The sequence below is a fragment of the Lolium perenne genome, chromosome 6 (genome assembly GCF_019359855.2).
Source record: "Lolium perenne isolate Kyuss_39 chromosome 6, Kyuss_2.0, whole genome shotgun sequence".
Taxonomy (NCBI): Eukaryota; Viridiplantae; Streptophyta; class Magnoliopsida; order Poales; family Poaceae; genus Lolium; species Lolium perenne.
In genome coordinates, this window is record NC_067249.2 from 155723423 (window position 1) to 155746705 (window position 23283).

Genomic DNA, 23283 nt, shown 5'->3' on the forward strand with positions numbered 1-23283 from the left:
AGTTGTAGGGTATAGAATGTGCATTGATTTTCGAAAAGTTAATAAGGTTACTAAGAAAGATCATTACCCTTTACCATTTATTGATCAAATGCTAGAAAGATTGTCTAAAAATACTCATTTTTGCTTTCTTGATGGTTATTCTGGGTTTTCACAAATTGCTGTTAAAGCTAAAGATCAAGAGAAAACCACTTTTACTTGTCCCTATGGAACTTATGCTTATAGACGCATGCCTTTTGGTTTATGTAATGCTCCTGCTACTTTTCAAAGATGCATGTCTGCTATTTTTCATGGTTTTTGTGAAAGTATTGTAGAGGTATTCATGGATGATTTTTCCGTCTATGGGAATTCTTTTGATAGTTGCTTGCGAAACCTTGATAAAGTTTTGCAGAGATGTGAAGAAACTAACCTTGTTCTTAATTGGGAGAAATGCCACTTTATGGTTAATGAAGGAATTGTATTGGGACATAAAATTTCTGAGAGAGGTATTGAAGTTGATAGAGCTAAAGTTGAAGCAATTGAGAAGATGCCCTATCCGAGGGACGTTAAAGGTATTCGTAGTGTTCTTGGTCATGCTGGGTTTTATAGGAGATTTATTAAAGATTTCTCCAAGATTTCAAAACCTCTTACTAATCTTCTTCAAAAAGATGTACCATTTGTTTTTGATGATGATTGTAAGGAAGCTTTTGAAACTCTTAAGAAAGCCTTAACAACTGCTCCTATAGTTGAACCTCCTGATTGGAACTTACCCTTTGAAATTATGTGTGATGCTAGTGATTTTGCTGTAGGCGCTGTTCTTGGACAGCGGGTAGATAAAAAACTGAATGTTATTCATTATGCTAGTAAAACTCTTGATGCTGCTCAAAGAAATTATGCTACAACTGAAAAGGAATTATTAGCTGTAGTTTTTGCTTGTGATAAATTTAGATCTTATATTGTTGATTCAAAAGTTACTATTCATACTGATCATGCTGCAATTAGATACCTAATGACAAAGAAAGATGCTAAGCCGAGGCTTATTAGATGGGTACTTCTTTTGCAAGAATTTGATCTACATATTGTAGACAGGAAAGGTGCTGATAATCCTGTTGCTGACAATTTGTCTAGATTGGAAAATATTGCTTATGATCCTGTTCCTGTTAATGATAGTTTTCCAAATGAACAATTGGCTGTAATAAAGGTGAGCTCGCGAGACAGTCCTTGGTATGCTGATTATGCTAACTTTATTGTTTCCAAGTACTTGCCTCCAACCTTTTCAGCTCAGCAAAGGAGGAAATTCTTTTATGATTTGAGGCATTATTTCTGGGATGACCCACACTTATATAAAGAAGGAGTGGATGGTATTATGCGAAGATGTGTCCCTGAATATGAACAACAGGAAATATTGAGTAAATGTCATGGTAGTGCTTATGGAGGACATCACGCCGGAGAAAGAACCGCGCAAAAGGTTCTACAATCAGGTTTTTATTGGCCAACTCTCTTCAAGGATGCGAGAAAGTTTATTTTATCTTGTGATGAATGCCAAAGGGTTGGTAATATCTCCAGACGCAATGAAATGCCTATGAATTATACTCTTGTTATTGAACCGTTTGATTGTTGGGGATTTGACTTCATGGGACCTTTTCCGTCTTCAGAAGGTAACACTCATATACTCGTTGCTGTTGATTATGTTACTAAATGGGTGGAAGCTATACCTACAAAAAGTGCTGATGGTGAGACCTCTTTAAGAATGCTCTTAGATATTATTTTTCCTAGATTTGGAGTACCTAGATATATTATGACTGATGGAGGTTCTCACTTTATTCATGGAGGTTTTAGAAAAACTCTTGCTAGGTATGGTATTAATCATAGAATTGCTTCTGCTTATCATCCTCAAACTAGTGGTCAAGTAGAATTATCAAATAGAGAGATTAAATCTATCTTGCAAAAGACCGTTAATAAAACTAGAAAGAATTGGGCTAGTAAATTGAAGGATGCACTTTGGGCTTATAGAACTGCTTATAAAAATCCCATGGGAATGTCACCTTATAAAATGGTTTATGGGAAAGCTTGTCATTTACCTTTAGAACTAGAGCACAAAGCTTATTGGGCTGTTAGAGAATTAAATAAAGATCCTAAACTTGCCGGTGATAAGAGGTTGTTGCAATTGAGTTCTCTAGATGAATGGAGAAGTGAAGCTTATGAAAATGCTAAGCTCTTTAAAGAGAAAGTTAAAAAATGGCATGATAGAAGGATTATCAAAAGAGAATTTAATATTGGGGATAAAGTCCTATTGTATCGGTCTCGTCTCAGATTCTTTGCAGGGAAATTACTCTCGAAATGGGAAGGACCATATGTTGTCGAGGAGGTGTATCGTTCAGGAGCAATCAAAATTAGCTCTCTCCAAGGCAATGCTACGCAAGTGGTGAATGGACAAAGACTCAAGCATTATATCTCGGGTGATTCTTATAATGTTGATGTTGATATTATTCAAGTGGAAACACCGGAGGATTTCATCAAAGGGCAAATTGACAATCCGCCAGAACTCAACTTTGAATAGGTAACAGTACTGGTAATGAAAAGTACGCAATTTACTTTCCGAACTATATTTTTGCTGTTTTTGGAAAATATGAGAAATTACGAGTTCAAAACGGAGTGGAAAGGACGCACGAGGGCGCGGCACCATAGGCCGGCGCGGCCAAGCCTGGGCCCGCGCCGCCCTATGGTTTGGCCGTCCCGTCGCCTCTTTCCGACTCTGGTTCGATCTGGTACTTTCCTTATGTCGTGAAAAATTTTGCTATATAATCCCCCGGACCCCTGGAGGTCCGTATATCGTGTTTTCGACGTGTTTTGTTTCGAGCTGTTTCTGCCAGGATCTGTTTTCAGTCTAGAAGCACCATGGCCTCCAACGACAAGGGCAAGGGGCTTTCAGAGGAAGAAGTGAAGGAGGTGCCATCAAGACAAGATCAGCAAGCCGGAGGGAGCAAGCAAATCTTGGTGGGATCTGTTGACACTCGACGTTCTTTTTCTCATAACTTGCAGGGACCTCTACCACCCGCTCTCAGCCTCGACTCCTTCCCCATGATGGAAGAAGTTCTACGGGTTACCGATGAGTTTTGTGATCAATATCGGGCTCTGAGAAGAGAAGTGGAGATACTCCAGGAGGAGAACTGCCGTCTCCGAAGATTGATTGAATACCACTCGATTCGCGTCACAAGGTCGTCATCGCCAACTTCGGATAACAATGAATCTCTTCGAATCTTAGTGCAGAATTATCAAGCTGAGAAGCTGAAGACGAAGGAGCTTATTAAGAAGCTCGGGAAGAATTCATCATCACCATCGCCAAAGGAGTAATTCATCATCGGTATTGGCATCCCCTTGGTTTGTTCCAAACTTGGGGGAGTGCCGCGGTATCACATTATCACTACCTTTTACTTTTATTGTCAAGTAGTGTCATATCATGAGTAGGGAAGTTATCATATAAGATGGGTTGCGTTTGGAAGTATCTCTCCTTTAGTTGGTTGTCTATGTATCCCTTGGTGTGAGTTATCGTTATGGAATATTAATGAGAAGTCTTATCATTTACATATTGCACATCTTATTTTAGTTTGCAATCTCTATGATTCATCTTGTTGTTAGTATTGGTATCACTTTGGGAGCATTGAATAAATCTATTTGGTTTTGGCAAACTTAGCATTGGTCAATAGCAACAACACTTTGAGGTTTAAATAGAAAAGAGAAATACATGTAGATGTTTCATTGTCTTTCTTGTTAGCTCATAGCTCATTATTCTGAAGTTAAAATTGCTTGTGCTTACAAGGAAGATGCATGATTGTTTCTATCATATGTATATTTGTTTGTTTCCCTCAACTCTTATGCTTGCTAATTAACCTTGCTAGCCAAAGACCTGTACTGAGAGGGAATACTTCTCGTGCATCCAAACCTTAACCCAAACCTATGCCATTTGTGTCCACCATACCTACCTACTACATGGTATTTTCCGCCATTCCAAGTAAATACTTCATGTGCTACCTTTAAACAATTCAAAACTTAGTATCTCTTATTTGTGTTAATGTTTCATAGCTCATGAGGAAGTATGTGGTGTTTTATCTTTCAATCTTGTTGGGCAACTTTCACCAATGGACTAGTGGCTACATCCGCTTATCCAATAATTCTGCAAAAAGAGCTGGCAATGGGATTCCCAGTCCCAAATTAATTAAACTAAATAGACACTCCTCCATGGTATGTGATTGATGGACGGCACCCGAAGGATTCGGTTAGCCATGGCTTGTGTAAGCAAAGGTTGGGGGGAGTGTCATCATCATAATAAAACTAAAGTAAAAAGGCACTCCTTCATGGTATGAGATTGTTGTGTGCACCCGAGGATTCGGTTAGCCATGGTTTGTGAAAGAAAGGTTGGAAGGAGTGCCACACAAAATGAAAATAATATGGGAGCCGCTCTTAGGAGGTTGTCTGGCAAGGGGGTTAGAGTACCCGCTACCAGTCGTTGACAACAACAAACACCTCTCAAAATGTTACTTTTATTACCTCTATATGATTGCAAAACTGAAAAAGCTCTAGCACATGATTTAATCCCTGCTTCCCTCTGCGAAGGGCCTGTCTTTTACTTTATGTTGAGTCAGTATACCTATTTCCCTCCATCTCAAGCAAGCATTTGAGTAGTTGTGATCAAACCATTATATTGCGATTTGCTACATCATGTCTTTTATTCTTCCTTGTTTAGTACAAGTTTTATCTGAATGAATATAGCTTTGCAAGTTATCAATGATCATGAGAAAACCATTATGATTGAGTATGCAAGTTGTGCCTTATAAACTCTAACATGAGAGCGCTGCTCAATGAGATAAATATAATCTGTTAATTGTTCTCTGACCAAGAACGAAGTTTGCCATCACCAATCATGATTTCTCATGCACCTTTACTTGTGATTACCTTATACTTGTTTCAATATGAGTTATAAGAGGTTGTCTACTATAATGTCCTGTGTGAATGAATATGATGCTTCTTGTCCGTATTTTATTTATCGACTCTTCACTCCATAAACATGTGGTCATGTCTATCGAGCCCGCCGCTTGGGGACAAGCGAAGTCTAAGCTTGGGGGGAGTTGATACGTCCAATTTGCATCACTATTTTATATCATAATTTGCTGTTATTCATTGATATATTTCATATTGGGACACAATACTTATGTTATTTCATCTATTTTGCATGTTTCATCATTATTGGAGGATCGAACACCGGAGCCAGGATTCTGCTGGAAAAAGCACCGTCAGAACGCAATATTTCGGAAGATCAACTCTGGAAGGAAATTATACCAAAAATCCTATTTTTCAAGATGACGAAGGAAGCCGTAAGGGGGAGCCAGGAGCAGCCAGGGTGGGCCCACACCCTAGGGCGGCGCGGCCCAAGCCCCGGCCGCGCCGCCTGTGGTCCGGGGGCCCACGACCCTTTTCGCCTCCTTTTCTTCGCCAAACCCTTCGTCCCGAAGACCTAAGCCACTGGGTACCTCGCGAAGAGTTACACCCGCCTCTGCGGGGCGGAGAACACCAGAGAGAAAAGAGCTCTCCGTGGGCGGGAATCCATTGGGAAATTCCCTCCGGGAGGGGGAAATCGACGCCATCGTCACCGTCATCGAGCTGGACATCATCGCCATCACCATCATCATCATCTCCACCATCATCACCGCCGTCATCACCGCTGGACACCGTCACCGCCGTAGCAATTTGGGTTTGATCTTGATTGTTTGATAGGGGAAACTCTCCCGGTATCGATTCCTACTTGTTGTTGATGCTATTGAGTGAAACCATTGAACCAAGTTTATGTTCAGATTGTTATTCATCATCATATCACCTCTGATCATGTTCCATATGATGTCTCGTGAGTAGTTCGTTTAGTTCTTGAGGACATGGGTGAAGTCTAAATGTTAGTAGTGAACTATGGTTGAGTAATATTCAATGGTGTGATATTTAAGTTGTGGTGTTATTCTTCTAGTGGTGTCATGTGAACGTCGACTACATGACACTTCACCATTTATGGGCCTAGGGGAATGCATCTTGTATTCGTTTGCTAATTGCGGGGTTGCCGGAGTGACAGAAACCTAAACCCCCGTTGGTATATCGATGCAGGAGGGATCGCAGGATCTCAGAGTTTAAGGCTGTGGTTAGATTTATTCTTAATTACTTTCTTGTAGTTGCGGATGCTTGCAAGGGGTATAATCACAAGTATGTATTAGTCCTAGGAAGGGCGGTACATTAGCATAGGTTCACCCACACAACACTTATCACAACAATGAAGATTATTTAGCCGTATGTAGCGAAAGCACTAGACTAAAATCCCGTGTGTCCTCGAGAACGCTTGGTCATTATAAGTAAACAAACCGGCTTGTCCTTTGTGCTAAAAAGGATTGGACCACTCGCTGCAATTATTACTCTCGCACTTTACATACTCGTACTTTATTCAACTGTTACATCAAAACCCCCTGAATACTTGTCTGTGAGCATTTACAGTGAATCCTTCATCGAAACTGCTTGTCAACACCTTCTGCTCCTCGTTGGGATCGACATTCTTACTTATCGAAGATACTACGATACACCCCCTATACTTGTGGGTCATCACTATGCAATAGGCAGCTCTTGCACGTGCTCCTAGGCACTTTGTGAGAGTGAAAGATGGGCCATATGTTAGTAAAGTGCTTCATTCTTATAGTCAACTACTCCCTCTGTCCCAGTTCACAGGGCTTACGCGTATCCCTAGGTCGTAAATTTAGCGATGATAATGCAACATATGTATTATAAAATATATATTATTAGAATGCTTAGATGCTCTACTTTCTAATGATATAATTTTTATATTATATAAATGATATTATGTTGGCCAAATTAACAACTTAGTGATACGCGCATGCCCTATAAACTGGAACAGAGGGAGTATTATACATGTTAGCTATAAGATGACTACAAATAATATGACATCTTGTTATAGCCAGCAGTTGGCTATACTATTGGAATTGCTCTGAGAGCAATTCTAATAGTGTAATCAGCTGCTTGCTCTAAGCTAAGAGCAAGTACAATAAGATACAATCAGCTGGCTATAAGAGATAAAATATTATAAGTTTGCTGAGTTGGAGGAGAAAGATTAGGAGAGAGAAGAAAAGTAGGCTCTTATCTAATAGCCAGCTCTAGCACGTGTTCCTAGGCACCATGTGAGACTAAAAGGTGGGTCATGTATTATAAAAGTACTACACTTTTATAGCTTACTATTATACATGATAGCTATAAGTTGACTATGGATGATGTGGCAAATTGTTATAGCCAGCTGCCGGCTACACTATTGTTCTAGCTCTAAGTGTTATGCCATCTATAGCCAACTTAGAGCCAACATATACAATAATGAGCTATAAAAATGTACTACTTTATCAATGTATGGCCACCCTTCACTCTCACAAAGTGACTAGGAGCACGTGCTAGAGCTGGCTCTTGCATAAGAGCCCACTCTCCTTCTCTCTCCTCTTCTCTCTCCTCCAACTAAGCAATAATATACTATTTTAATCTTTATAACCAGCTGACTAGAATTTATTGTACTTGCTCTGAGCGATAGCCAATAGATATTCCACAGTTTTGCTGACTCCGGGGGAACTGGACTGTTGCAAATCAAGTTGATTTTCCAGCCTGAAGTGGCACATGTACTGCCACATATATTTCGCTTGTTTTTTGCACATATCCTCGATATAGAGAAAGTTCAGGTTTAACACTGTCCTGATACAGCTTTCACATTTTCTTAGAATACAAGTTACGATAGGTTATGCCTCTTTATTTTAAATTATTATTTTCTATCAAGGTAAATATAATTTAACAGTTTTATTTTTCTTTTCTTACATAATTAAGTTCTATCCTTTTTTTAACATTGTTATAACATATTCTTGTTCAGTCAATATTGGTGGTAAATAACTTCGTAGCCCCGATAATTTATAAGTGGAAAATAGGGATACCATATAGGCCAGTGTTGTGCGTTAACCGGCTGATCCTCCCTTACTAGTGGTTCCCCAGCCATTAGATATGTTTAAGTGAATAAATCTAGGGCGTCTGCATCAATGCAAAAAGTAAAACCTATAGCACATTATTTTAATATCATTTGCAACATTTTTCCATGATACACCAAAGTCGTGAAAAAATATTGTAAAATTTTGAACACACATTATTGTGCTTGAGGTGGAGAATATCATTTTTTTTCATCTCCGAGCATTGACACAAAGGTGGAAAAATATAGTGTTTGTGGCCCTTTCCTTTAAACTATGATCCTTGAGGCTTGTCTCTTCCTAGATCTCTCAAGGGCCGCCAACCCGATGACTCTTCTCTTCAATCTAATTCTAAGATTCTTCTCTTCATTGCTAAGAGCCCTACTTAACTGCGCCACATCAAGCCGCAAAATTATTTCCAAAGCCATATGAAGTTCCACCTTTTTATGGTTAAAAGGCAGGAGATCTACCGATTCACTGAAGTATATGGAAAATCTTTACAATGCATGTTAGATGCAAGAAACACGGAGAAGAGGCAGCACGTCTAAACCCTGCTCGCCTAACTATACACTCTAAACTCATCAAGTGTCAAGGCTTTGGAAAAAGGCTTTTGCTCCAAGTCTTCAATTTGTCCCCCTTTTTTCTTGAGCTTGTGGAAGAGGCATTGGCGAGGTTTCGCATGGTTGATGTTTATTGTTCCACGCATTATTGACCACATCCATAAAGGCTGGCATCTTAATCTTGAAGTTTGCAAAGCGGAAGGATTTTAGATTTTTCGGGCCACTCTCATCTGAAGGAGGATAGGGCAATAGTCGGATAAGGAAAAGAGCGTGCAAAATGTGACTGGAAAAGATGACATCCGATTCTTCATTGCAAAAAAGGCGAGGTCTTCTAGGGTCGGGACTAGTTAGCTAATACTATCCGAGTATCTGTCCATCCAAGTCGATCTAAGGGTTCATATGGATCAATACTAGTGGAAAAGGTGAGTAGTATTTTCTCTCTCGAGGAATAAAATCGGAAAGCAGATAAAATTGGAAAGTGTTGGCCTAGTCTCAATCACTCCAATACTCCATACACTAGTGCAACCCAACAGCTACCACACGGCAGCACCATGTTGTGTTCGCCGGAGGCCATGGCAGGGCATTCCCCTATTCGTCTTTGGAGTAGGAAAAAAGTTGTTTATGAACGGGTTCCTACGCCCGCCTCCGGCTGCATGCGACGCTGATGCATTAGCAGGTTCCCTACGGTCGCGTCCTGCATGCGCTCGTTCTCGCACGCATTTCTCTTCCGTTGCTCGGCCAGTGCGCTGCATATACTTAGAGCAAGTATAATAAGGTCTAGTTAGCTGATTACAAGAATTAAAATAATATATTTATATCTAGTTAGAGGAGAGAGAAGATGAGAGAGAATGTGAGTGAGCTCTTATGCAAGAGCTAACTCTAGCACGTGCTCCTAGGCAAGGTGTGTGAATGAAAGGTGGGCTATCCATCGAAAAAATAGTACATTGTAATAGCTAACTACTCCCTCCATCTCAGAGGATAGGGCGTAAAAGTTTTGGCTCGATTATTAAGAATGGTTTCAGCGACGCAAATCTTTCCTTATTTGCCCCTAATAAATACTGAGATTTGTTCCACGATTTTCTCTCCTTTTGGCTAACAAACTCCTCGTTTCTCTCCCGTATGGCATGCGCAGATCTTCCCTCACGCCATAGCCAATCGCATGCGAAGAATAACTGCCCACTCTCCCAATTTTCCGCTTCTCTCTCCCGCATGCACCATGCACAACGACTACCAGCCATTCAATAATTACTCCTTTCCTTTTTTTATGGGTTAGTGTAAACGGCAAGAAGGGGTAGTTTTGGGAAGAGCTAGATAAATCAACACCCGCGCCTTAATCTATGGTGAAATTTTGGAAAAAATATTACGCCTTAAGCATTGGGACGTAGGGAGTATTGTACTTATTGGCTACATATTGACTATAGATGACATGGCATCTTGCTTATAGCCAACAACCGGCCATACTATTGGAATTGCTCTTAGCAGTGCGCCGGCCACTGCGGCAGCTCCTTCGCACGTTAGCCACCGTTGCTGCTAAATAGCGTGCAAATCAACCGTTGATTTTGCTCGATACTACTTCCTCCTACTTGTAGTAACTTGTACCCTAAAAACCCTCAAAACGGTAGTATCAAGCTTGCTCGTTGTTGGATCTTGTTGTTTTGCTCCGATTGCTTGGATTATTAATTTTGTCGAGTGGTCCGCTTCGGTGAGACGGCAGATAGGTCACAAGTGCCGCAACATAAAGCGACGGAGACAACAGGACCGGGACGAGAAGGAGGACACCAAGCTAAGTTGTCTCACACTTGCACATCATTCTAGCCATCACGTGAAACACGAGGCAAGCTACATTCATCAGTTGTTTCTAGTATTAGCGAAATCCTTAAAAATGCACTAGTTATCAAGCCTGCTTATTGTTGGATCTTGTTGTTCATTACTCATTACTCCACCAAGGTTGTCCCACGCTGCACATCGTTCTAGCTCCACCACGTGAAACACGAGGCTAGGTACATTCATCAGTAGTTCTTTTCCCGACTCAGTATTGCTTCTATTAGCGAAATCGTGATCATGTTATAAGATCCTAGCTAGTGCTAACAAGTAACAAATCACAGACGGTTACCACGCTAGCTACCTCAGTCTGTTAGCTTAGAGCATCTCCAGTCGTGTTCCCCAAAGCGACTCCCAAACGGTGCCAGATTGAACGTTTGGAGGACGTGTTTCGTTCGTGCTGCGTTTTGGGGACGTCGCTCCCCAGCCGCGTCCTCCAAACGCGCCCCAAAACATTACAATATTTTTTTGTTTTTGTTTTGTTTTTTTATTTCAGTAAAAAGAACAAAATATTCCACAAACTAATACATAATTTGGAACGCGGTTACATGAAGATATAGTTTGGAACATGGTTTTCTACAAACTAATACATAGTTTGAACCATGGTGGACACAAATATAAAACATTGCAAAAAAACTAAACCTAACTAGGCTGGGCATCGAAGGTTTGGTGTGTTCGCTGCCAAGAAAGAACACTCGAGGGCACACCCAGTCACCCAAACTGGAAAATCCACCTGGTGAGGGTGCCCCTGTTGGTTCTTCCGAGGAAGAACAACCAGAGAACTTCGTGCATATATTCGCTGCGAAGAAACAACACTCTTCAGTCGTCGTCCTCGTCGGTACTGTCGACGTGGTAGTTGCGACGGCAACGCGTCTCGTCGAAGACCTTGACGCTCATGTCCCTATCGCGAAAGTAGGAGAACACGAGCACGAAGCCGGCTTGGAGGCTGTGGTGGCACACGAACTTCTCCCAGCCGATGTGGAGGTACATCTTGCGGCGCGTGTCGTAGATCACGTCCACGATCCACCAGTAGTAGCCGCACGAATCCTCCCGCAGATGCAGCGTGCCGGGACGGTAGTCGCCGACAAGTCGGCGAAGCTGTCCGGCAGCCTCTGGATGCCGCGTGGGTCACCATTGAGGACGAGGACGAACTCGATCAGCACGGGGCCCTCCGTGTCCAGGGAGGCGGGGGAGCGGTGGCGCTCATTAACGCCAGCACGCAGAGCAAGGCGCGACGAGACACTTCGCTACGCCTCTGCGGGAACTGCACCGTCGCTGCGCGCCAATAACTTTCGTCGCGAGGTAGGCGACGGTTAGGTTAAAATTCAATGTGCCGCTGACGCGTCGGCCCCGCCACTCCCCGCCTCGCATTTCGGTGTGTCCGGCGTCCCCGGTGCGTCCCCTGTGGGGCGGGGATGGGCTCGGGGCGCCGGACACCGTATCAGGACGTGTCGGACAAAAAGCGGCATTGGGGGACGCGGCTGGAAACGTTTTTTTGTCCGGCACGCTCTAAATCTCTTTGGGAAACGCTTTAAAGGACGCGACTGAAGATGCTCTTATTTATGGTTTCGCCATCGACCTGCAGATTCGGAAGTCCTTTGGCACAGAACCGAGCACGGTTGATGCCATGGTGACACGCCGTGGGCGTGGATGGCAACGGCAATGGCAGCCGCCGGGCGTTGAGCAGTGTGCCCGCCTACCTCCCATGTCTCGTACGCGCCATCAAGTGACGTACAGTACAATCTAATGATCCTCCCGAAGCGTGGGGCGTGTGGCTGGCGTCTGCACTATGCAGTGGTCGGGGTGCTGTCGTATGGGCGCGCAGTAGTAGTTTCTTTTTTGAGAGAAACCCTGGCACTTTGTTGAATTAAAACATTGTTTGGAATACAAAGACTATCAAAGGAAACCTAACGTCCAGTCACCCAACGTGCCAATCTATATATGGACTTCCGAGTTCGAAGCTCAATTGTCATATGGAAAGACGGCCTCCAGCAGTAGGTCTTCTGTGGCCTTTACTTAATGGAACGCTGGTCGTTACTGTTAACACTCATGGTGTCCTGAGCTCATCCCTTGGATCTTTATGTCTTCGGTTTCGTACCGCCAATTTTATTTAGGGAGAGTCACTATTTAGTGTTTACAATCCGTGGTTTTCATGGGTTCATGTTTGCCTTGGATTTTTTTAAAAAAATTGGCTTTGTACCACGAATATTATTTCGGGGGAGTCTATCTTTGGTGTTTACGCTCGTGGTTTTCATGAGTTCTTCTTTGAGAGACGTTTTCATGGGTACTCGCTTGGAGATTTTTTTTTTTGGCTTCGTCCATGTACCACCAATTTTATTCCAAGGGAGACGGTCTTTAGTGTTTACAGTCAGTTCGTGCCAGTCTTGGAGATTTTTTGGATTCGACCTTTTACCGCCAATTTTATTTCAGGGGAGATGGGTTTCAAGAATTTTTTGTGGCTTCGACCATATACCGCCAACTTTATTATGGGGGAGTCAGTCTTTAGTGTTTACACTTGGTGGTTTCCATGAGTTCCTCTTGGCCTTTGAGAATTTATTTTTTTGGCTTCGACCTTGTACGTACCACCAAATATTTTCTGTGGGAGTCCGTCTAGTGCTTACAATCAGTAGTTTTCATGGGTTTGTCTTAGCCTTGGAGTCGCTTTTGGGTTTGGACGTGTTCGGCCGTTTTGCTTTCACTGTCTTAATCAATAAAATGGTAAATCTTTTGCTAAATTCGAAAGGGATAAAAAAATCTAAGAGGTAATAACAATCAAGTGACCGATACACATACAAACTTCAGGGCGTCTTAGCGATATAAAACCCCATCAATCAGCACCAGGCATGAAGTCAAAACAATCCTGCAGATGCTTAGAATGATGGAAAGAGCAGCTCACAACTATGCACTGTATCTGGCTAGCTCAATGGCCATCCTATCCTGCGCAAAAAGGTTCTAAATTAAGATTCAAGGAAGTCGTACTCGCGGTCTACTAACCGCCGCGCATGTGAAAGTACGCACGCCGAGTATGAATCTGGTTGTTCGGCATCCAGCTCCATCGCAATGGACCATTTGATCAAACCGGCCGCGACGTCGTCGTCGCAACACGGCAAGGTTCCGAGTGATTTCGTCATTACATCCTTGCACTATCTCTATCCGAACAGCAGCTAGCTCGTCCGACATCCTAATCCATGGAAATGGTCGCGACCGATCAGCTTGGTTCAACTTGCAGCAAATTAATTAGCCTGAAATTTCCTGGACACATAGCTATACAGCTGATTCGACGAGACAGCTACTGTGTGCTACTAGTAGTATTTTTCTTCTAGATGAAACGAGACAGCTACGGAAGGAATGTGGTAGGGTGTCTCCATTATTGTACGAGGCACTGAAAGCACCATTGACTGTAAATTTGAGGCAAACCGGTGTATCAATGCGCCTCCAGAGATTGAAGCAGTCTTCGTTCTTGTTTATTTGCGCGTTGCGCCTGTCGCGGACTCGCTTCGCCCATCGCCGACTCGCCATCATGCACTCGACGTAGCATATTCCATCTCGTCCGTCACCACATGCTATCGCGCACTCGATATCGCATATTCAATACCACGCTACCCGCCAGCGCGCACTCGTCATCGCGGACCTGCCAAGTTCGGGTGCTCGCCCGTCGCGAACTCGACAGTATGCACTCGCCTCGCTCGGGGCTCACCTGTCGCGGACTCATCGTGCTGATCCGTTCCGCTGCATCGATTATATCCGCCTCGACGACCGCTTCCAGTAAAACTCTGCACCCGAAAAAACTAAGTGTTCCTCTTTTAAAAGTCAATTATTATTTACTTTCAGTATTTACTTTCATCGCACCCGACATCTGGGAGCTCCGTCATCCAAACTCACCCTACATATCATCGACTCTGAGCATCTGACACCTCACATGCGAAAGCCCGAGTAGCTGACTACCCCATTGAATACTTGAAAACTCCAACCAGTTGTAGCCCAACTGATAGGTCGGCAAGGCATACAAACCTCGGGTGTCAGTCTATCAAAAAGGCTTAGCATACGAGGCTGCTCATGCGATGAGTCTTATCACCAAGCTGCTAACACAATGTTTTTAAGTGATAAAATATTTCACAACTCTTCATTTTTTTGGGTGATTACCAGGATTCGACAATTTCATCAAGTTCTCCAACAGGAGTCGACAACTTCTTCAAATACTTCTTCGAGCGCACCCAATATAAAGACAATTTTAAGAAAGAATTCAAAAAAAATAGATGATGAAGAAGAAAATTCGAGCCTATGATCTATCGTAAACACCCAAACATAGCCTCGTCATTTACTCCATTGGGAGGGCGGATCGTAGCCGAAAAAATGTCGACATCGGGCAAATAAAGAACCCGACAATTTCGGCTATTGCGTCGACCAAATAAGGATGTCACTGTAAAATAAAAGTTCTCAGACCCCGTTTGCCGCGATAACATGTCTGATTTCGTGCTTTTTAACATGAAGGTAAGACCCCGGGTTCCATCCCGTGGGGCCTGATATCGCACAAGCTGCGCTCTGCTAGAATATTATCCATAACGATGATATGATGAAAAATTCCGATAGACACGTTGGGCACCCTTAACATTCAGCTGGAATTCAGAACTCAATAAGACCTCTGCGGCAGCTGAAATATGCCAGTAATCCGAATTCGAGTCCAAGGACTCGAGTTTGAAGTAGGTTCACGAGCCCGGTAAATTACCTAGCTCCTGATCCGCCGGACGCATCAGACTAGTCATACTAATATCCCCATGATAAAAATATTGATTAAATATAGTAAAATGCTTACTCGAATGCAAATTCGGGTTCATGTTATAAATATGAAGAGATCAAGGTTTGGAGACTCAACCCGACTCTATGACTCGAGAAGAGTCTCGAGGGCTACTGTCATGGGCATACCCTTTCGGGTACGCATTATTTCTATACCCGGCGCGGCCTATTATGGAGGTGGACCAGCACAAACTCGACAAGCTGGACCCGCATGTAATGTAAGGTTGGAGTACAAGAAAGAGCACTCTTAGAAGGCGCAAGAAGGCAACTCCAGTGTGTAGTCGACTAGGACTCTTGTAAACCCTAACATGGTTACATATATAAAGCTAGGCAGGGGTACCCCTTAGACACATGAAAACATAGATAGTCAGATACAACCCCGCCTATGGCGGCTCCCCGTAACATAACTATGATAATATACTGGGATTGCTAGCATGACGTAGCAATCCTCTACCGTAGGGATATGAACCTATGTACGTCGCGTGCCTACTCTCGCTCTCGAAATCTCCGCCGTTGTCTTCTCCCTAAACCCAAGTACATGATTCATGGGCATTGCCGAGGTGGCATGTGGGACGGGCCCGATCTGGGCTGCAACGGGCCAGGAGGGCCTGCAACGACTTGGAGTGGCTTGCGTCGGTGCGGTGGCTAAGTGGCGCATTGGCCATTCTGGGCGGCCGTGTGCGTTCGAGCCAGATCTAGGCTAGGCGGCGGGCCCATATCTGGCAGCACCCTTGTTGTTCTGTCTAGGTTCTCTAGGTCGTGGCTGGTACTTTGGTGCTCGTCGTTGCTGCTGAGGGGGCATGGAAGCTGGGACGGTAGTCTCAGATGGTGAGGCTGCACGGGTGGCTCAGCGGCAGGGCAGTGGTGGTGACGCCCCCTAGTGGCTACGTGGGCAGCGAGCGGGAGGTGGTGGATGATCATGGCGTTGTCGTAGCTTCGGCGGTGGCGGCTCCTTAGTCTAGATCTGGACTTCTGGAGGCCTTCTGCTGGTTGAGGCAGTCCATCATTTGTTTGGTTTGTCCAACCTTGGGTGACATGGAGAGGTGCCGAGCGAAACCTTCACCCGAACGACACCTGCGGGTGGCGTATCCCTCTTGGGGGGCGTTGTTGCGAGTTCCTCTCTATGTCAGGATTCTGGGTGAAAACCCTAGTCCGATTCTTCGAACTTGACGACAGCGGTGTGACACGCCTTTACTCTCTTGGGGCATCGTCGGAGAACTTTGGTTCCTGTTTCTGCAGCATGGGAGCTGCCTTGATTCTGGCGTGAAGCTTCTTCGACCCTGACATGGGGTGACGTCGTTGGTCTCCTATCCCTTACACGTGATCTTGGTATCATCGTTCTCACTACTCGTTATCTGCTAGCAGGATCGACGCTCTGTGGTCTGGAGCGAGAGGGCAGGCGGCCCTTTCTAGCCGTAACTTGGTGGGTTCGGTGCAACGGTGTTCGGTGGTTTCCTCAGGATGCGCGACTTTATTCTTGTTTGGTAATCTATGTGGCCCAGTGTTAGGTGTGGCTTATCCAGCTTGCTTGCTCGACTTGGGAGTTGGTGGTGTCTCGTCTTCCTTTCATTTGTCATTTTTATTTTGACCTACTTGTAAAGAGGGGTTCCTCTCCACATATCAATTCGTGCGTTTGTGTTTTATTTATAAAACGGAGCAAAAAGCCTATTTCGAGGAGTAACAAATCGCAAACGGTTACCTCACTACCTTATGACTATTGGCTTACACGGGGTATATGGTTTCTCCATCGATCTACATATTCTGAAATCATTTGGTAACTGGCACCAAGCAGGCGAGCAACGAGCACTGTTTTTACCATGGCGACACAACGTGGCACGTGCGCGGCTGCCGGGTGTTGAGCAGTTTTCCCGCGGCCCGCCTACCTCTCATGGTTGTGGCCATATCATCTATCTTATACGCGCCATCGTGTGACATACAATCCAATGATCTTCCCAAAGCGTGGGTCGTGTGGCTGGCGTCTGCACTATGCGGCGGTCGTGGTGCTCTCGTGTGGGCGCCTAGTAGTACTTTGATTTCTTTTAAGTAAGAGAAACCCTGGCATTTTACATTGTTTGAAGTACAAAGACTATCAGAGGTTCTAAGAAGCAAACCTAATGTCCAACACTCCCAGAAGTTGTCGAAGGTTCCAACCAATGGACTTCTGAGTCCGAAGCTCGGTTTTCATGTCGGAAAGATAGCCTCCGGCAGTAGGTCTGTTGTGGCTTTTATTTCATGGATTACCGCCTTATCAGTCGTTAATATTTACACCAAGTGGTTTTCATGAGTTCCTGTTAGCTTTGGGTTTTTTTTTTTTTTGCTTCGGCCTCGTACCGCTAATTTTATTTCGTGGGAGTCGGTTTTATTACACTCGGTGGTTTTCATGGATCATGTTAGCCTTGGAAAAGATTTTGATTCGAATTGTACCGTCAATTTTATTTTGGGGGGTCTACCTTTAGTGTTTATACCTGTGGTTTTTATGAGTTTTTTTTTGCATTTAAAGATAATTTTAATGAGTTCCTTTTAGCGTTGGAGTTTTTTTTTTTTTTTTTTTTGGTTTCAGCCTTATGCTTGATAGGACTTAAAAGTTTCCATGCTTTATACGATTTTGGCTCTAGTGCGAGTGTGATTCCCTTGTCTGTCTGCGAGGCACCTGGAGGTTTTCACGAGTTCCTGTCAGCCTTGGAGATGTTTTTGGATTCGACCTTATACCGCCAATTTTACTCTGTGGGAGGCGGTTTTCAATTTTTTTTTATGGTTCAACCTTGTACCTTGGTGGTTTTCATGAGTCCCTCTCGGCCGAGATTTTTCTTGTCTTCGACCTTGTACCACCAAATTTATTCCGGGGGAGTCCGTCTTTAGTCGTGGTTTCTGTTTGCCTTGGAGTCGTTCCTTTCTGAATTGGGACGTGTTCTTTTGCTTTCACTCTCTCAATCAATAAAATGGTAAACTTTTTTTCCGAATTTGAAAGAGGAAAAAAAATCTAAGAGGTAACAAACAAGTGACCGATAATTGCACAAATTTGAGGGTGTCTTAACGATATAAGAGCATCTCCAGTCACGTCTCCCAAACCGTCTCTCAAACGGCGCCCAATTGAGTGTTTGGAGGACGTGTTTTGTTCGTGCCGCGTTTGGGGACGTCGCTCCCCAGTCGCGTCCTCCAAACGCCCTCCCCCTAAATTAATATTTAGTGCACGAAAATAAAGGTTTTCATTCAAATTTGATTATATATTACAAAGTTTGAATGAAAACGGCTATATTTCATCTAAACCCTAGCCTACTAACCGCTCGGCAGTGCGTTCGACGGTCCTGCCCCATCGTCGCCTCCCCTCCGCCGCAGCTCCTGCTACACGCGCCGCCTCTCCATGCGTAGGGCGGTGGCCAGACGCCGCTGCTCCAGCAGCGCGTCGTCGCCTGCCCTCCCCTGCTGCGCCGCCTGGAGGGAGAGCTCGACGGCGCGGCGAATCTGCGCCTCTTCGCGGGCACGGGCGTCGTCCTGGAGCTTCTTCTCCGACTCGAAGGACTCGACGAGCGCGTGTTGCTGATCGGCCGTCGCGTTCGGGTGCGGCCCGTCTTTGTCGGACCACTGAAATTCGTCGTCGTCCTCCTGCTCCTCCTCCTCCTCCTCCTCCTCCTCCTCCTCCTCGTCCATTCGCGCCTCCAGTCGCGCCGCCAACGCGTCGGCCTCCGCCGCCAACGCAACCGCCCCCAGGCCGCCTCCGTTGCCGCCAGCGCTGCCTCTCGCTGCTAACCCGGTGGTGGAGGTGGTGGTGGAGGAGACGGCGGTGGAGGGAACTGGCCATCGCCGGGGCGGTTCATCATTGCGTAGCGACGAGGGTTGTGCTTGTGGCGGAGAAAGGGGTGCCGACAGCTTTGGTGGCTGCCATTGAGCCGGGGAGGGGGGGGGGGGTCTTTTATAGACGCCGGCGTCGGAAGAAAGCGCGGGAAGAGGCCAGAAGCGGCGGGAAAAAAGCGCGGGAACGCGCACTGGCGTGCGAACGCCAGCGACGCGTGAAGGCTGCGCAGCACCGGCGAGACGTCTCGTCTGCCCCTCCGTCACCATTAAGGCAAAGCTGCGACGCTTCAGCTGTGTATCACTGCGCGCGAATAACTTCCGCCGCGCGGTAGGCAACGGTTAGATCCAAACTTGAATGTGTTCTGACGCGTCGGTTCCGCCACTCCCCGCCTCGCTTTTCGTTGTGTCTGGCATGCCCGGAGCGTCCCATGTGGGGGGATGGACTCGGTGCGCCGGACACCGTATCTAGCCGCGCCGATAAAAAACGGGTTTGAGGAACACGGCTGAGAATGTTATTTTTTTTTGTCGTCGCGTCCCCCAGATGCTCTAAAACCCCATCAATCAACAACGGCACGAAGGTTGCAGCTGCTTAGAATGATCGAAAGAGCAGGTCGCAACTATGCATTGCATCTGGCTACTTCAAGTCATCCTATCCTGTGCGAAAGGTACTAAGAGCATCTCCAAAAGAACCGTTAATTTTGCACGCGCAAAAATTCGTTTACAGCGTTATTTTAGTCTTTGCAGCGCGCGCTAAAATTTTGCGCTCCACCGGATGCTGCATTTTAGTGCGCGGCCGGGCAAACACAAATCTCACATCCATCTCCAAAATTGAAGATCAAACACACACAAAGAAAGTCATCAATAAATTGTTCAATTATTATTACAACACAAATAACATCAACAATGAATAATTTAAATGAATAAATAGATGTCTAACAACAATACAACAAATACAATAAATGGTAAAACAAATTTGGTTATTAATTGTTGCCCATTCCAATTTCACCACTCCTCGACGAGATCAAGTTAAAGTTGATCATGCACTTCGGTTTGATGAATGTCAAGGTATGAGAAAATAAATTGGGCTAGTCTCTCTTCTCTCCTACGGATTTGGACGGGAACTTCCATCAAGTCATAAAAAGAGGAGTTTAATTCTTGGCAACGCTGATTCTCGATGATCATGTTATGCATGATGACACAAGCGGTCATGATATGTCAAACGATATTTTGATCCTAAATCTAGCCAATCCCCTAACAATAGTAAATTGGGCTTGCAAAATTCTAAATGCACTCTCCATATTTTTTCCTAGCCACCGCTCGTGCATTATGAAACTGGAGTCTTTTCTTGCCTTTTGGATATTTAAATGGCTTCACAATTGTTTGTCACCTTAGGTAGATGCCGTCAGCAAGATAGTATCCATAGTTGTATGTGTGTGGTCATTTGCTTCAAACTGCACCGGTGGACCTTCACGCTTGGCATCTTTGTCATGAGTGATGAGCGTTGGAGGATGTTGATGTCATTGCAGGAACCCGACATTCTAAAAAAGTAATGCCAAAAACAAGTCTCTTGATCGTCCACGGCTTCAAGGGTGATGGTGGAATCCTTTTTGTGGCCTTTGAATTGTCCATGCCAAGCTGCATGATAATTCTTTTAACTCCAGTGCATGCAATCAATTGATCCAAACATACCGAGAAACCCTCTAGCTTCATTCATCCTCAAAAGCCTAGTTGTATCTTCAGCAGTGGGGGCTCTCAAGGAGTGTTCCCCAAACACTTCCACAATGACTATTGCAAAGCGTTTCACACACTCAATTGCTTGACTCCCACCCATTGCGAGGTGGTCATCAACAAGATCGGTTGGAATGTCGTATGCCATCATACGCAAGGCCGTGATCACTTTTTTGGTAAGTTCTATGCCCAAGCTCGCCACAAGCATTCCTCCTTTTCTTAAAAAACCGATCCTTCTTCATCCCCTCATTGCAAATATGGCCGAACAAGTCAATACTCATCCTAAAACGGCGACGAAAGTAGCTCTCGGGGAAAGTTGGATTTTCAGCAAAATAATTGCGAATCAACTTGTTGTGCCACTCAATCCGCTCCCTCCACAACTTTCGACGACCAACGACAGAACCACCATACTTCGGCCGCTTCGCGTGCATAGCCAAAATCATCAACATATTCTCCTTCTCTTCTAAATCCATCTTCTCGTCGGACGAATCATACAAGGAGGTCATCTGCAAATGAAAATCCTAATTTTAATTGACCTCCAAATCGCCTCTACATTGGAAAATCGATTTGGGGGCGCCATGTACCTGCCCGTGGATCATGTCGCGTCGACGGAAGCGGTTGGTCATGCGCGCGGGCGGAGGGGTAGAGGTGCGCGCCGAGGCGCTAAATCCACGGTGGAGGTGCTTGCCGAGCGCGAAATCGACTCCGGGAGGCGGTAGAGACTGCGGCGGCGCGGTTGGTCACCCGTCGATTTGAATAGAGCCGGCGCGCCAAAAAAAACTTGTGGAGTAACTTATCTACCATGCAAGCAAGCAACACGGAATAGGGGTGGCGACAGTGCTGGAGTGAAAGCGGAAATGGAGATGGGTGCGCGCCGTGAAATTTCCGAGGTCGTTGGGTGTGGGCGTTGGCTGTGACTTTTGCCGAACGCTGGAACGGAGGTGTCATATTTGGTCTGCGCGATTGTGCAGAATGCAGCGTGCGATTTTTATTTTGTTTTGCAACGTGCGTTATTTTAACGCGTCTGTCGGAGCGGCGAAAGTATCGGCGGTTTTTCTTGTGCGCCGCGCTAAAATAGCGTTTCTCTTAAACATGCTCTAAATTAAGATTTGGATTCCAGGAAGTCCTCGTGCTCGCAGCTGCTCCTCTACGAACCGCTGCGCACGTGAAAGTACGCGCGCCGAGTCTGAATTCTGAAGCCCCATCGCAATGGACCATTTGATCAAACGAAATTCTCGCAATCAGAACGGCCGCAACGGCGTCGTCGCAACGGCAAGGTTCCGAGTGATTTCGTCATTGCATCCTTGCACTATCCCTATCCGAACGGCAGCTAGCTCGTCCGACATCCTAATTAATCCATGGAAATGGTCGCGACCGATCAGCTTGGGTTCAACTGACAGCAAATTAATTAGCCTGAAATTTCCTGGACACACAGCTATACGGCTGATTCGACGAGACAGCTACTGCGTGCTACTGGCAGTATTTTTCTTCCAGATCAAACGAGACAGCTACGGTAGGAATGTGGTAGAGTGTCTCCATATACAAGACACTGATCGAAAGCACCATTGACTGTAGGTCTGTAGATATGAGGTAACCGGTGTATCAATGCGCCTCCAGAGGTTGAAGCAGTCTGCGTTTTTTGTTTATTTGCGCACAACCGCTAGGCCAGCTGACACAATCACCTGTTCTAATACAGTAATATGCTGTTGTAGTTTCTCGGAAACTGACTCTACTAGATACGTGTCGTTGCGTAGTCATACGTTTGTTCCTCTGCTAGTTCTAGTTCTGCGGGCCACATCGATTACTTAGATATTGGTGGCTTCACATGACCGTCTCCTCAACCCTAAATCGATAGCCCATCGCTTCATTTCTGGAAAGGTTTCGGACCGAAGGAACCGATACTTCATGTCTCTTTTTTTTGAAAAAAATAATACTCCCTCCATCCATTAACAGATGTCCGATGGTTCGTCTAAATCGATTAATTGAGAAAAAGTTTTACACAAAGAATTCATGAGGGTCCAAAATTACAAAACCCTTCCCTCCCGCATTACTTCACCTAAATATTTTCTATCCATGGTTACCAAAAGTCAAGCCTCCTTGATGTTAGAGAGGAGCACGGGAGGCGGTGCGTGCTTGTTGCACAAGATCCGTGCATTTTTTTATTCCACACCTTCCAAGAGATAAGCAGGGTAAGAGATGCTACCGCCTTGCGATTAGTAGGGGAACCAAGGATATCTTTAGCCACCATTTATTGTAAGATACAGTGAACCATTGTTCGGTAGGAAATATCGTGTAGGCCAAGCTGATCCCTCACAAGCCTACATAGCCGGATGGTGAAGCGGCACCTAGAGAAAAGGGGAGATGTGTGTTGCAAAGCAGGCACAATCCACAATTGGGACAACTTCTCTTTGCCAAGGGATCGGCCATCCAAAGCCCGTTTTGTAGAGGAAGCCCAGCAAAATACTTGATCTTAGGATGTGCCCAAACCTCCTAAACCGTGGTGTTCATTGATGTTATCGTAGCCTCTAAGGATTATGCCGTGTATGTCAATGCTGCGGAACATCGCCCATTCGTTG